At 46.6% G+C, this 15,453-nt stretch overlaps 1 protein-coding gene across 4 annotated transcripts in view; it reads left to right on the top strand.

Moving 5' to 3' along the window:
• The window catches only part of CTNND2 (catenin delta 2), a 2,169,946-nt gene that overhangs the window by 1,648,133 nt on the left and 506,360 nt on the right, over positions 1 to 15,453 (top strand). The window lies entirely within an intron of this gene.

The following is a 15,453-nucleotide window of genomic DNA, read 5'->3' as shown; positions in this document are numbered from 1 at the left end:
CCTAGTTTAAAAAAAAAAAAAAAAATTGGTATCTAAATTCTCCCTGAAAAAAAAAAAAACAGTGGGAGATTAATATTTGCCTTTCTGCTTGTCTGCCAGTCGTGAGTGTGCCATCTCTCTTAAATAGTGGGCCATAGAAAGCCTAGTGTTTTTTTTTTTTTTTTTAATTTGGTATCTAAATTCTCCCTGAAAAAAAAAAAAACAGTGGGAGATTAATATTTGCCTTTCTGCTTGTCTGACAGTCCTGAGTGTGCCATCTCTCTTAAATAGTGGGCCATAGAAAGCCTAGTTTTAAAAAAAAAAAAAAATTTGGTATCTAAATTCTCCCTGAAAAAAAAAACAGTGGGAGATTAATATTGGCCGTTCTGCTTGTCTGCCAGTCCTGAGTGTGCCAGCTCTCTTAAATAGTGGGCCATAGAAAGCCTAGTTTTTTTTTTTTTTATTTGGTATCTAAATTCTCCCTGAAAAAATTAAAAAAAAACGTGGGAGATTAATATTGGCCTTTCTGCTTGTGTGCCAGTCCTGAGTGTGCCATCTCTCTTAAATAGTGGGCCATAGAAAGCCTAGTTTTTTTTGTTAAAAAAATTTGGCATCTAGATTCTCCCTGAAAAAAAAAAAAAACAGTGGGAGATTAATATTGGCCTTTGTGCTTGAGTGACAGTCCTGCGTGTGTGGCATCTCTCTCATTTCGTGCCACAGAAAACAGAGTGTGTAACATCGTGCCTGATTTTCCTTGCGGTCTCACCCACCTATAAAGGGATATCTAAATCATACAGAAGTTAGAGTTCACCTTGTAAGTTGTTTGACAGTAACAGATACCGTTAGTTTGGTGACGTTTTTAAAACAATGAGGAAGTCTGGTGGAAGAGGTCGTGGCCGTGGGCGTTCATTGCCAGCTGGTAATGATGGTAGTGGTAGTGGAGCATCGGGTGGTCGTGGGAAAAACAATATAGCACCTAAGTCTCGAGCTGTGGAGCCAGGTTCGTCGTCTGGCTACACAAGGCCTCGAACGCTCCCTTTTCTGGGAGTAGGAAAACCGCTTTTAAAGCCGGAGCAGCAAGAGCAAGTTTTGGCTTACCTTGCTGACTCAGCCTCTAGCTCTTTTGCCTCCTCTTCTGAAACTGGTAAATGTAAAAGCAGCGCGTCGTTAGTGGATGTTCACGGTCAGGGACAAGTTGCTTCCTTGTCCTCTTCAGCAAAAACAGCAACAGAGAAGGATGCAGCAGGCGACACAACGGGTTACTCCATGGAGCTCTTTACACATACCGTCCCTGGCTTAGAAAGTGAAACAGTTAACAGGCCATGCCCATTACAAGTTGAATCTGACATGGAGTGCACTGATGCACAGCCACAGCCAGACTACTATGCTGGTCCTTTGACTCAGACCACAACATTGCCCTCGCAGGGTACTGATCCAGAATCAGACCCTGATGAGACTATGTTGCCCCATCACGAACGCTATACCACCGACTTACACGGTGACACAGACGAAGTTGCACACGAGCTAGAAGAGGAGGTTATAGATGACCCAGTTGTTGACCCTGATTGGCAGCCATTGGGGGAACAGGGTGCAGGCGGCAGTAGTTCTGAAGCGGAGGAGGAGGGGCCGCAGCAGGAATCAACATCGCAACAGGTTCCATCTGCTGGGCCCGTAGATGGCCCAAAATGCGTGGCAAAGCCAAAACCTGTTGGAGGACAGCGTGGCCATCCGGTTAAAGCTCAGTCTGCAATGCCTGAAAAGGGATCCGATGCTAGAAAGAGTGCAGTCTGGCATTTTTTTAAACAACATCCAATTGATCAGCGCAAAGTCATCTGTCAAAAATGTTCAACTACCTTAAGCAGAGGTCAGAATCTGAAAAGTCTAAATACAAGTTGCATGCATAGACATTTAGCCACCATGCATTTGCAAGCCTGGACTAACTACCAAACGTCCCTTAAGGTTGTAGCACCCTCGGCCAATGAAGCTAGTCAGCAACGCTACATCCCTTCCGTCAGTGTAAGGCCACCATTTTCCGCACCACCTGCAGTATCTGTGCAGGTTTCTTTGCCAGGCCAAAGCAGTCAGGGTCAGGGAATCACCAGTTTCGTAGTAGGAAACACTGCATCTATGGCACCGGCGGCAACAATACTGTCTCCAACCGTCTCTCAGTCTGCCATGTCCACCGGCACCCCCGCTAGTTCCACGATCTCCAGCTCTCCAGTCCAGCTCACCCTACATGAGACTGTGGTTAGAAAAAGGAAGTACTTAGCCTCGCATCCGCGTACACAGGGTTTGAACGCCCACATAGCTAGACTAATCTCGTTAGAGATGATGCCCTACCGGTTAGTTTAAAGCGAAGCTTTCAAAGCCCTGATGGACTACGCTGTACCACGCTACGAGCTACCCAGTCGACACTTCTTTTCGAGAAAAGCCATCCCAGCCCTCCACCAGCATGTTAAAGAGCGCATCGTCCATGCACTCAGGCAATCTGTGAGTACAAAGGTGCACCTGACAACAGATGCATGGACCAGTAGGCATGGCCAGGGACGTTACGTGTCCATCACGGCACACTGGGTGAATGTGGTGGATGCAGGGTCCACAGGGGACAGCAATTTTGGGACAGTTCTGCCTAGCCCACGGTCTAGGAAACAGTTGGCTGTAGCCGTTCGCACCCCCTCCTCCTCGTCCTCCTGCAGAAGCGAGTGCTCGTCCACAGACCGCAGTCGCCCAACCACTCCATCCGCAGCTGCCACTGTTGCACACCAGTTGTCCCATTATGGGGCAGCTACTGGCAAGCGTCAGCAGGCTGTATTGGCTATGAAGTGTTTGGGCGACAACAGACACACCGCGGAAGTTCTGCCCGAGTTCTTGCAGAAAGAAACGCAGTCGTGGCTGGGCACTGTAGATCTTGAGGCAGGCAAGGTAGTGAGTGATAACGGAAGGAATTTCATGGCTGCCATCTCCCTTTCCCAACTGAAACACATTCCTTGCCTGGCTCACACCTTAAACCTGGTGGTGCAGTGCTTCCTGAAAAGTTATCCGGGGTTATCCGACCTGCTCCTCAAAGTTTGCGGACTTTGCTCGCATATCCGCCGTTCGCCCGTACACTCCAGCCGTATGCAGACCTATCAGCGGTCTGTGAACCTTCCCCGGCATCGCCTAATCATAGACGTTGCAACAAGGTGGAACTCAACACTGCACATGCTTCAGAGACTGTGCGAACAAAGGCGTGTTGTTATGTATTTGTGGGAGGATACACATACACGGGCAGGCAGTAGGATGGCAGACATGGAGTTGTCAGGTTTGCAGTGGTCGAAGATACAAGACATGTGTCAAGTCCTTCAATGTGTTTTGAGGAATGCACACGGCTGGTTAGTGCAGACAACGCCATAATAAGCATGAGCATCCCCCTAATGCGTCTGCTGATGCAAAGTTTGACGCACATAAAGGAGCAGGCGTCTGTAGCAGAGGAAGAGGAAAGCCTTGATGACAGTCAGCCATTGTCTGGTCAGGGCAGTGTACAGGACGAGGTAGCGGGCGAACAGGAGGAGGAGGACGAGGAGGATGATGGGGATGAGTATTATTTTAATGAGGAAGCTTTTCCGGGGCCACGGGAAATTGGTGGCGTGGCAAGGCCGGGTTCTGTTTTTTTAAGGGACACAAGTGACGTAGATTTGCCTGAAACAGCCCCTCAACCCAGCACAACCGCAGATTTGACAACTGGAACTTTGGCCCACATGGCGGATTATGCCTTACGTATCCTCAAAAGGGACACACGCATTACTAAAATGATGAACGATGACGATTACTGGTTGGCCTGCCTCCTTGATCCTCGCTATAAAGGCAAATTGCAAAATATTATGCCACATGAAAACTTGGAACTAATATTCGCAACCAAACAAACAACTCTTGTTGACCGTTTGCTTCAGGCATTCCCAGCACACAGCGCCCGTGATCGTTCTCACACGAGCTGCAGGGGGCAGCAGACCAGAGGTGTTAGAGGTGCAGAAATCAGAAGTGGCGTTGGACAGAGGGGTTTTCTGACCAGGTTGTGGAGTGATTTTGCTATGACCGCAGACAGGACAGGTACTGCAGCATCAATTCAAAGTGACAGGAGACAACATTTGTCCAGTATGGTTACTAACTATTTTTCATCCCTTATCGATGTTCTCCCTCAACCGTCATTCCCATTTGATTACTGGGCATCAAAATTAGACACCTGGCCAGAATTGGCAGAATATGCATTGCAGGAGCTTGCTTGCCCGGCAGCTAGTGTCCTATCAGAAAGAGTATTCAGTGCTGCAGGTTCAATATTAACCGAAAAAAGGACTCGTCTGACTACCCAAAATGTTGATGAGCTAACCTTCATTAAAATGAACCACAACTGGATTTTGAGTTCTTTTGCCCCACCTTGCCCGGATGACACCTAGCTTTCCTATGAAAAGGTCTTGCTTGTGGACTACTCTGACTGACTTTTATAAATCGCGTAATTTGCAGCAGCTGATTGTCCAGCATACGACATGTTTACACCTCCCTAAATGGCCAAACTCCCGCCCACGGGGCCGTGGTCTCGCCACTTGGCGCAAGCACCCGTGAGAGTGCCGTTTGTCTGAAGAGGTGGGTGTGCCCGCTTTTGGTCGACGGCACTGCCACTGGGTCCCTCATAGTACAATAAAGTGACTCTGGCGGTGGTGGTGCGCACCCAACGTCAGACACACTGTTGTAACATGAGGGGCCCTGGGCCTGTACCGCCAGCCACAAGAGAGTTCCCCCCCAGCTCAAACATTGCTCTGCCACTTGCACAATTATCTCTCACAGTTCCACCGATGTTTAGTCTATGCGCTGACATCATTCAATGCCTGGCACTGACAATACCAATGTGTTGACATGTATGATGGTACTTAACATAGTCAGGGGCAGTGTCCTATATTTACACCAGTAAATAATTAGCGCCAAATTACTAGGTCTAAAACTCAGTAGAGGAGCCCACCCCTGTACCTAAGTATTCCACCCTTTTGTGTTTTGGTTTTGTTGTAATGCGAGACATTAACATCTATTTATTTTTTTGGAGTACTAACTGGCAGACACTCATTACAATCGGCCTCCGCTGACAACACCAATGCTGCCTGCATACCCTTGCAAAAGAATTGCAAGTGCCTACAGACAAATTTTGTTATGTTAGGCCTACTACGCCTGTCTGCGGTTCCTCCTTCCATTAGTCCTCCACTGACCAGACCACTGCTGCCCGTGTACCCCTGGAACCAATTTAAAAGTGCCTACAGCCAAATTTTGTTATGTTAGGCCTACTACGTCTGTCTGCGGTCCCTCCTTCCACTAGTCCTCCAGTGACCTGTCTACTGCTGCCCGTGTACCCCTGGAGCCAATTTAAAAGTGCCTACAGCCAAATTTTGTTATGTTTGGCCTACTACGCCTGTCTGAGGTCCCTCCTTCCACTAGTCCTCCACTGACCAGACCACTGCTGCCCATGTACCCCTGGAACCAATTTAAAAGTGCCTACAGTCAAATTTTGTTATGTTAGGCCTACTACGCCTGTCTGCGGTCCCTCCTTCCACTAGTCCTCCACTGACCAGACCACTGCTGCCCGTGTACCCCTGGAACCAATTTAAAAGTGCCTACAGCCAAATTTTGTTATGTTAGGCCTACTACGACTGTCTGCGGTCCCTCCTTCCACTAGTCCTCCACTGACCAGACCACTGCTGCCCGTGTACCCCTGGAACCAATTTAAAAGTGCCTACAGCCAAATTTTGCTATGTTAGGCCTACTACGTCTGTCTGCGGTCCCTCCTTCCACTTGTCCTCCAGTGACCTGTCTACTGCTGCCCGTGTACCCCTGGAACCAATTTAAATGTGCCTACAGCCAAATTTTGTTATGTTAGGCCTACTACGCCGGTCTGCGGTCCCTCCTTCCACTAGTCCTCCACTGACCAGACCCCTGCTGCCCGTGTACCCCTGGAACCAATTTAAAAGTGCCTACAGCCAAATTTTGCTATGTTAGGCCTACTACACCTGTCTGCGGTCCCTCCTTCCACTAGTCCTCCACTGACCAGACCACTGCTGCCCGTGTACCCCTGGAACCTATTTTAAATTGCATAGAGCATCCTTTTTTTAATAGTAGGCATACAAACTCTGTCTGTGGTCCATAATTGAAATTGTCCTCCACTGAACAGACCAATGCTGCCTGTGTACCCCTGTAACCTTTTTTAAACTGCATTGAGCCAAATGTTGTGTTTAAGGCCTACTACCTGTGTCTGTCTGCGCCACTCAATACAGCTGTCCTCCTTTTAAAAAAGCTGAGCGTCAATAGTCTGGTTTTCAGCCTATAGGAATTTGAAAACTGCTTTGGGGCTACTACTACTACTTCGGTAGGGCCTACTAACGGTGTCTGCCGCTCCAAGGTGTTCCCCAGGTTTCCACTCCATAGCTTAGAGCTTCAAGCTCTCGTTTAGTAGTTGTTGAAAACAACACTGCATTCGGCCTACAAGTTGGGTCTGGGGTGTAGAGACGGTGTGTTCCGCTCCAAGGTGTTCCCCAGGTTGCCTCTCCATTGCTTTAATCTTAAAGCTCATGTTTAGTAGTTGTTGAAAACAACACTGCATTCGGCCTACAAGTTGGGTCTGGGGTGTAGAGACGGTGTGTTCCACTCCAAGGTGTTCCCCAGGTTGCCTCTCCATTGCTTCAATCTTAAAGCTCTTGTTTAGTAGTTGTTGAAAACAACACTGCATTCGGCCTACAAGTTGGGTCTGGGGTGTAGAGACGGTGTGTTCCACTCCAAGGTGTTCCCCAGGTTGTCTCTCCATTGCTTCAATCTTAAAGCTCTTGTTTAGTAGTTGTTGAAAACAACACTGCATTCGGCCTACAAGTTGGGTCTGGGGTGTAGAGACGGTGTCTTCCACTCAAAGGTGTTCCCCAGGTTTCCTCTCCATTGCTTCGATCTTCTGGCTCTCGTTTAGTAGTTGTTGAAAACAACACTGCATTCGGCCTACAAGTTGGGTCTGGGGTGTAGAGACGGTGTCTTCCGCTCCAAGGTGTTCTCCAGGTTTCCTCTCCATTGCTTCAATCTTAAAGCTCTTGTTTAATAGTTGTTGAAAACAACACTGCATTCGGCCTACAAGTTGGGTCTGGGGTGTAGAGACGGTGTGTTCCACTCCAAGGTGTTCCCCAGGTTGCCTCTCCATTGCTTCAATCTTAAAGCTCTTGTTTAGTAGTTGTTGACAACAACACTGCATTCGGCCTACAAGTTGGGTCTGGGTTGTAGAGACGGTGTCTTCCGCTCCAAGGTGTTCTCCAGGTTTCCTCTCCATTGCTTCAATCTTAAAGCTCTTGTTTAATAGTTGTTGAAAACAACACTGCATTCGGCCTACAAGTTGGGTCTGGGGTGTAGAGACGGTGTGTTCCACTCCAAGATGTTCTCCAGGTTGCCTCTCCATTGCTTCAATCTTCTAGCTCTCGTTTAGTAGTTGTTGAAAACAACACTGCATTCGGCCTACAAGTTGGGTCTGGGGTGTAGAGACGGTGTGTTCCACTCCAAGGTGTTCCCCAGGTCGCCTCTCCATTGCTTCAATCTTAAAGCTCTTGTTTAGTAGTTGTTGACAACAACACTGCATTCGGCCTACAAGTTGGGTCTGGGTTGTAGAGACGGTGTCTTCCGCTCCAAGGTGTTCTCCAGGTTTCCTCTCCATTGCTTCAATCTTAAAGCTCTTGTTTAGTAGTTGTTGAAAACAACACTGCATTCGGCCTACAAGTTGGGTCTGGGGTGTAGAGACGGTGTGTTCCACTCCAAGGTGTTCCCCAGGTTGCCTCCCCATTGCTTCAATCTTAAAGCTCTTGTTTAGTAGTTGTTGAAAACAACACTGCATTCGGCCTACAAGTTGAGTCTGGGTTGTAGAGACGGTGTCTTCCGCTCCAAGGTGTTCTCCAGGTTTCCTCTCCATTGCTTCAATCTTAAAGCTCTTGTTTAGTAGTTGTTGAAAACAACACTGCATTCGGCCTACAAGTTGGGTCTGGGGTGTAGAGACGGTGTGTTCCACTCCAAGATGTTCTCCAGGTTGCCTCTCCATTGCTTCAATCTTCTGGCTCTCGTTTAGTAGTTGTTGAAAACAACACTGCATTCGGCCTACAAGTTGGGACTGGGGTGTAGAGACGGTGTGTTCCACTCCAAGGTGTTCCCCAGGTTGCCTCTCCATTGCTTCAATCTTAAAGCTCATGTTTAGCAGTTGTTGAAAACAACACTGCATTTGGCCTACAAGTTGGGTCTGGGGTGTAGAGACGGTGTCTTCCGCTCCAAGGTGTTCTCCAGGTTGCCTCTCCATTGCTTCAATCTTCTGGCTCTCGTTTAGTAGTTGTTGAAAACAACACTGCATTCGGCCTACAAGTTGGGTCTGGGGTGTAGAGACGGTGTGTTCCACTCCAAGGTGTTCCCCAGGTTGCCTCTCCATTGCTTCAATCTTAAAGCTCTTGTTTAGTAGTTGTTGAAAACAACACTGCATTCGGCCTACAAGTGGGGTCTGGGGTGTAGAGACGGTGTCTTCCGCTCCAAGGTGTTCCCCAGGTTGCCTCTCCATTGCTTCAATCTTAAAGCTCTTGTTTAGTAGTTGTTGAAAACAACACTGCATTCGGCCTACAAGTTGGGTCTGGGGTGTAGAGACGGTGTCTTCCACTCCAAGGTGTTCTGCAGGTTGCCTCTCCATTGCTTCAATCTTAAAGCTCTTGTTTAGTAGTTGTTGAAAACAATACTGCATTCGGCCTACAAGTTGGGTCTGGGGTGTAGAGACGGTGTCTTCCGCTCCAAGGTGTTCTCCAGGTTGCCTCTCCATTGCTTCAATCTTCTGGCTCTCGTTTAGTAGTTGTTGAAAACAACACTGCATTCGGCCTACAAGTTGGGTCTGGGGTGTAGAGACGGTGTGTTCCACTCCAAGGTGTTCCCCAGGTTGCCTCTCCATTGCTTCAATCTTAAAGCTCTTGTTTAGTAGTTGTTGAAAACAACACTGCATTCGGCCTACAAGTGGGGTCTGGGGTGTAGAGACGGTGTCTTCCGCTCCAAGGTGTTCCCCAGGTTGCCTCTCCATTGCTTCAATCTTAAAGCTCTTGTTTAGTAGTTGTTGAAAACAACACTGCATTCGGCCTACAAGTTGGGTCTGGGGTGTAGAGACGGTGTCTTCCGCTCCAAGGTGTTCTCCAGGTTGCCTCTCCATTGCTTCAATCTTAAAGCTCTTGTTTAGTAGTTGTTAAAAACAACACTGCATTCGGCCTACAAGTTGGGTCTGGGGTGTAGAGACGGTGTCTTCCACTCCAAGGTGTTCCACAGGTTGCCCCTCCTTTGCTTCAATCTTAAAGCTCTTGTTTAGTAGTTGTTGAAAACAACACTGCATTTGGCCTACAAGTTGGGTCTGGGGTGTAGAGACGGTGTCTTCCGCTCCAAGGTGTTCTCCAGGTTGCCTCTCCATTGCTTCAATCTTAAAGCTCTTGTTTAGTAGTTGTTGAAAACAACACTACATTCGGCCTACAAGTTGGGTCTGGGGTGTAGAGACGGTGTCTTCCGCTCCAAGGTGTTCTCCAGGTTGCCTCTCCATTGCTTCAATCTTCTGGCTCTCGTTTAGTAGTTGTTGAAAACAACACTGCATTCGGCCTACAAGTTGGGTCTGGGGTGTAGAGACGGTGTGTTCCACTCCAAGGTGTTCCCCAGGTTGCCTCTCCATTGCTTCAATCTTAAAGCTCTTGTTTAGTAGTTGTTGAAAACAACACTGCATTTGGCCTACAAGTTGGGTCTGGGTTGTAGAGACTGTGTCTTCTGCTCCAAGGTGTTCCCCAGGTTGCCTCTCCATTGCTTCAATCTTAAAGCTCTCGTTTAGTAGTTGTTGAAAACAACACTGCATTCGGCCTACAAGTTGCATCTGGGGTGTAGAGACGGTGCCTTCCGCTCCAAGGTGTTCCCCAGGTTGCCTCTCCATTGCTTCAATCTTAAAGCTCTCGTTTAGTAGTTGTTGAAAACAACACTGCATTCGGCCTACAAGTTGCATCTGGGGTGTAGAGACGGTGCCTTCCGCTCCAAGGTGTTCCCCAGGTTGCCTCTCCATTGCTTCAATCTTAAAGCTCTCGTTTAGTAGTTGTTGAAAACAACACTGCATTCGGCCTACAAGTTGCATCTGGGGTGTAGAGACGGTGCCTTCCGCTCCAAGGTGTTCCCCAGGTTGCCTCTCCATTGCTTCAATCTTAAAGCTCTCGTTTAGTAGTTGTTGAAAACAACACTGCATTAGGCCTACTAGTTGGGTTGGGGCCTTCTATCTGTGTCTGCGGCTCCTTGCTGTTCTCCTACAGTGAACAAAGCTGTGCCGCCGGTTTACTACGGTTGCCAATTTTGAACTGCATTTAGAATACTTACTGATTTGGGCCTACTCTCTGTGTCAGCCTCTCATTCCAGTTGTCCTCCACTGAACAAAACAATGCCCCCTGGTTAGTCCTGTTACCAATTTTGAACTGCATTTAGCCCACTTTATTCTTTGGGCCAATATCTGTTTCCCCCTCATCCTGCCCATTGCCCAGCCAGTGATAGATGAGTCTGCTGGTACATTGACCCATAATGCAACATTCCCCGTGCACGCTACACTGCAAGATTGTGACCCTGCTGAAAGTCAGGTCCCCCTTCCCGCATACCATACCACCTTACACGGGGACAAAGAGGAAGGTGCAGATGAAGGTCGGGGGAGGAATACTCGTTGGTGACGTCACTGGCACAGGGCCCCTCATAGTACGCAAATGTGTTGCTGCCGGTGGGAGGCGCCCCCGCCGTGCAAACACACCGCTGTACTTTGAGGGGCCCTGTGCCAGTGCCAATGCCGAGTGGGCCCCCCCTGCTTGCTCAGGATCACAGCACTTGCAAAGTTGAAATACTTACCTCTCCCTGCTCCACTGCCGTGACGTGGTCCAGATTTACTGGGCCCACAAATTACTTGAACCAGCCCTACCCCCCACAACTTTAGCCAAATGACCCCCAATTTCAAATGCCTTACAATTATTATAAGCTAAATTAAGATTGACAAGCTTCAGTAACAAGAATGGATGTTTTTGCCATTAAAATGGGCTCTGTACATGTTTTCCTTGCCTCTACTCACTGCCGACTATGCTCCCCCATTGACTTGCATTGGGTTTCGTGTTTCGGTCGATCCCCGACTTTTCGCGATAATCGGCCGATTCCACTCGACTCGACTTTTGAGATAGTCGGGTTTCATGAAACCCGACTCGACTCTAAAATGGTCAAGGTCGCTCAACCCTAGCTGCGACGCCTCCAACACTTTTCCTTTCACTGTTTCCCCATTATGTAGATAGGGGCAAAATTATTTGGGGAATTGGAACACGCAGGGTTAAAATTTCGCCTCACAACATAGCCTATGACGCTCTCGGGGTCCAGACGTGTGAGTGTGCAAAATTTTGTGGCTGTAGCTGCGACGGTGCAGATGTCAATCCCGGACATACACACATACATACATACATACACACATTCAGCTTTATATATTAGACTAGCTGAAGGGCCCGACGTTGCCTGGGCATAGTAAATATCTGTGGTTAGTTATAGCATGTCACTTCTCTTATTTTCCCATCACGCCTCTCATTTTCCCAATCACATCTTTAATTTTCCCCCTCACATCTCTCATTTTCTCCCTCACACCTCTCATTTTCTCCCTCACTCCTCTCATTCCCGCCTAACACTTGTCAGTTCGACCTCACATCTGTCATTTTCCGATCACTACACTATTTTCCCTCACTCCTCTCATTTTGCACTCACACCTTTTCATTTTCACCTCACACCCCTCATTTTCACCTCAGTATATACATTTTTGTCATCTCCCTTATATATAGTATACACCTGTATGTCATCTCCTGTATATAGTATATACCTGTATGTCATCTCCCCTGTATATAGTATATACCTGCTGTGTGTCATCTCCCCTGTATATAGTATATACCTGTATGTCATCTCCTCCTATATATAGTATATACCTGTATGTCATCTCCTCCTATATATAGTATATACCTGTATGCCATCTCCTTCTATATATAGTATATACCTGTATGTCATCTCCTCCTGTATATAGTATATACCTGTGTGTCATCTCCCCTGTATATAGTATATATCTGTGTGTCATCTCCTCCTGTATATAGTATATACCTGTATGTCATCTTCTATATTTAGCATATACCTGTATGTCATCTCCTCCTGTATATAGTATATACCTGTAGGTAATCTGCTCCTGTATATAGTATATACCTGTGTGTCATCTCCTCCTGTATATAGTATATACCTGTATGTCATCTCCTCCTGTATATAGTATGTACCTGTATGTCATCTCCTCCTTTATATAGTATATACCTGTGTGTCATCTCTCCTGTATATAGTATATATCTGTGTGTCATCTCCCCTGTATATAGTATATACCTGTGTGATCTCCTGTATTAGACCTCGTTAACACGTTATTTGCTCAGTATTTTTACCTCAGTATTTGTAAGATAAATTGGCAGCCTGATAAATCCCCAGCCAACAGGAAGCCCTCCCCCTGGCAGTATATATTAGCTCACACATACACATAATAGACAGGCCATGTGACTGACAGCTGCCGTATTTCCTATATGGTACATTTGTTGCTCTTGTAGTTTGTCTGCTTATTAATCAGATTTTTATTTTTGAAGACTAATACCAGACTTGTGTGTGTTTTAGGGCGAGTTTTGTTTGTCAAGTTGTGTGTGTTGAGTTGTGTGTGGCGACATGCATGTAGCGACTTTTGTGAGATGAGTTTTGTGTGGCAACGTGTGTAGCAACTTTTTGTGTGTCGAGTTGCATGTGACAGGTTAGTGTAGCAAGTTGTGTGCAGCAAGTTTTGCGCATGGCGAGTTTTGCGCGTGGTGAGTTTTATGTCTGGTGCCTTTTGAGTATGTGCAAGTTTTGTGTGAGGCAACTTTTGCATGTGTTGCAAATTTTGTGCATGTGGCAATTTTTCCGCATGTGCAAGTTTTGCGTGTGGCGAGTTTTCCATGAGGTGAGTTTTGCACTTGTGGCGAGTTTTGTGTGAGCCTATTTTTTTGCATGTGGCGAGTTTTGCGCGTGGTGAGTTTTGAGCGGCGACTTTTGTGTTTCGACTTTTATGTGGCGAGGTTGGTGTATGTGTGGTGAAATGTGTGCTGAGGGTGGTATATGTGTTCAAGCACGTGGTAGTGTGTGGCGCATTTTGTGTGTGTGTTCATATCCCCGTGTGTGGTGAGTATCCCATGTCGGGGTCCCACCTTAGCAACTGTACGGTATATACTCTTTGGCGCCATCGCTCTCACTCTTTAAGTCCCCCTTGTTCACATCTGGCAGCTGTCAATTTGCCTCCAACACTTTTCCTTTCACTTTTCCCCATTATGTAGATAGGGGAAAAATAGTTTGGTGAATTGGAAAGCGCGGAGTTAAAATTTCACCTCACAACATAGCCTATGACGCTCTCAGGGTCCAGACGTGTGACTGTGCAAAATTTTGTGGCTGTAGCTGCGACGCCTCCAACACTTTTCATTTCACTTTTTCCCCATTATGTAGATAGGGGCAAAATTGTTTGGTGAATTGGAAAGCGCGGGGTTAAAATTTCACCTCACAACGTAGCCTATGACGCTCTCAGGGTCCAGACGTGTGACTGTGCAAAATTTTGTTTCTGTAGCTGCGACGCCTCCAACACTTTTCCTTTCACTTTTTTCCCCATTATGTAGATGGGGGCAAAATTGTTTGGTGAATTGGAAAGCGCGGGGTTAAAATTTCACCTCACAACGTAGCCTATGACGCTCTCAGGGTCCAGTCGTGTGACTGTGCAAAATTTTGTTGCTGTAGCTGCGACGCTTCCAACACTTTTCCTTTCACTTTTTTCCCCATTATGTAGATAGGGGCAAAATTGTTTGGTGAATCGGAACGCGCGGGGTTAAAATTTTGCCTCACAACATAGCCTATGACGCTCTCGGGGTCCAGACGTGTGACTGTGCAAAATTTTGTGGCTGTAGCTGCGACGGTGCAGATGCCAATCCCGGACATACACACACACACACACACACATACACACACACACACACATACACATATTCAGCTTTATATAGTAGATATCACAACCCCCCCAAGGAAGAAGCTAAATGCGAAACGCGCATCAGGGTCTGCGCTGCTACCACAGGCCATATGTTGCCTCCACTCTTAGCCTTTTTGTATCTCTAGCATTGTGCATTAATTGCTGGTATTGGCTATTAGCCATATTGTTGACACTTGGCACTTTACCCTAACTTTATGAATTGCTTAGATTTTTGTACTGTGCAGTTTGGGCACTATTTATAGAGCACCGTGCTTTTGGTCACTTGGCACTTTATTTTATGTTTATTTAATTTTTTGTACCGTGCAGTTTAGGCATTAATTACAGGGCACTATGTTACCAATCCTAGGTCTGAACTATATACTGAGAATTACAGCTTTTTGAGCACCTTCATGTGACACTATGTTATTAATTTGATCATTATTGAACAATTCTATTCTCTGTGTATTTAGGGCTCTCCTATGTTCTGTTCCCTGGCCTGGGTGAACCATTTCATTAATCATTTAAACTAGTTATTATTGTTGCACCCAGCTTTGTGAGTCTACTTTGGACCACGTTAATGTTCTACTCTTTCTGCTGGTTTAATAGGGCTGAACAGTTCTTATGAGTACATATAATTTTTTGAACTGGTAATTACCTAGTGTTTGGAGTGCAGTATTCTGTGTACAGCCTTTCTGTATTGTATTCCCTTTTAATTATTTTTGTATTGTGCGTATATGTTCAATAAAAATACATTTTATTTTTCTATCACGGCATTTACTTCCGTCTCGTTTGTAGGAGTAGTATAATGGGAAGTGCCTTCTATTAGGCCTAAAAATTTATTGGTTCAATTTGATTAAAGGAGATAAGTTGCGGCCATAACTCTGCAAGTCTTTTAGCTATAAGGCTGGCATAAATTTTTAAATGGACATTAAGCAGAGATATGGACCTATAACTCCCACAGCATTCAGGGTCCTTTCCCTCTTTATGAAGAAGGGAAATATGTGCTTCCAAAGATTGAGAGGGGAAGGACTTTCTACCCAGAACTGCGTTGCACATGTTTAGTAAGTGAGGGCCCAGAACACCTAAAAAGGTCTTAAGGTACCGTCACATTAAGCAACTTACCAACGAGAACGACAGCGATCCGTGACGTTGCAGCGTCCTGGATAGCGATCTCGTTGTGTTTGACACGCAGCAGCGATCAGGATCCTGCTGTGACATAGCTGGTCGTAGCTAGAAGTCCGGAACTTTATTTGGTCGTCAGGTCGGAGTGATTCGTCATGTTTGACAGCAAAAGCAACGATGCCTGCAATGTTTTTTCATGGAGCGAACAACCAGCGAGAACGATAAGTACGTCACTGGATCGCTCCTGCATCGTTCTG

The sequence above is a fragment of the Ranitomeya imitator genome, chromosome 6, assembly GCF_032444005.1.
Source record: "Ranitomeya imitator isolate aRanImi1 chromosome 6, aRanImi1.pri, whole genome shotgun sequence".
In the NCBI taxonomy this organism is placed as follows: domain Eukaryota; kingdom Metazoa; phylum Chordata; class Amphibia; order Anura; family Dendrobatidae; genus Ranitomeya; species Ranitomeya imitator.
This window is presented reverse-complemented; position numbering and strand designations above follow the sequence as displayed.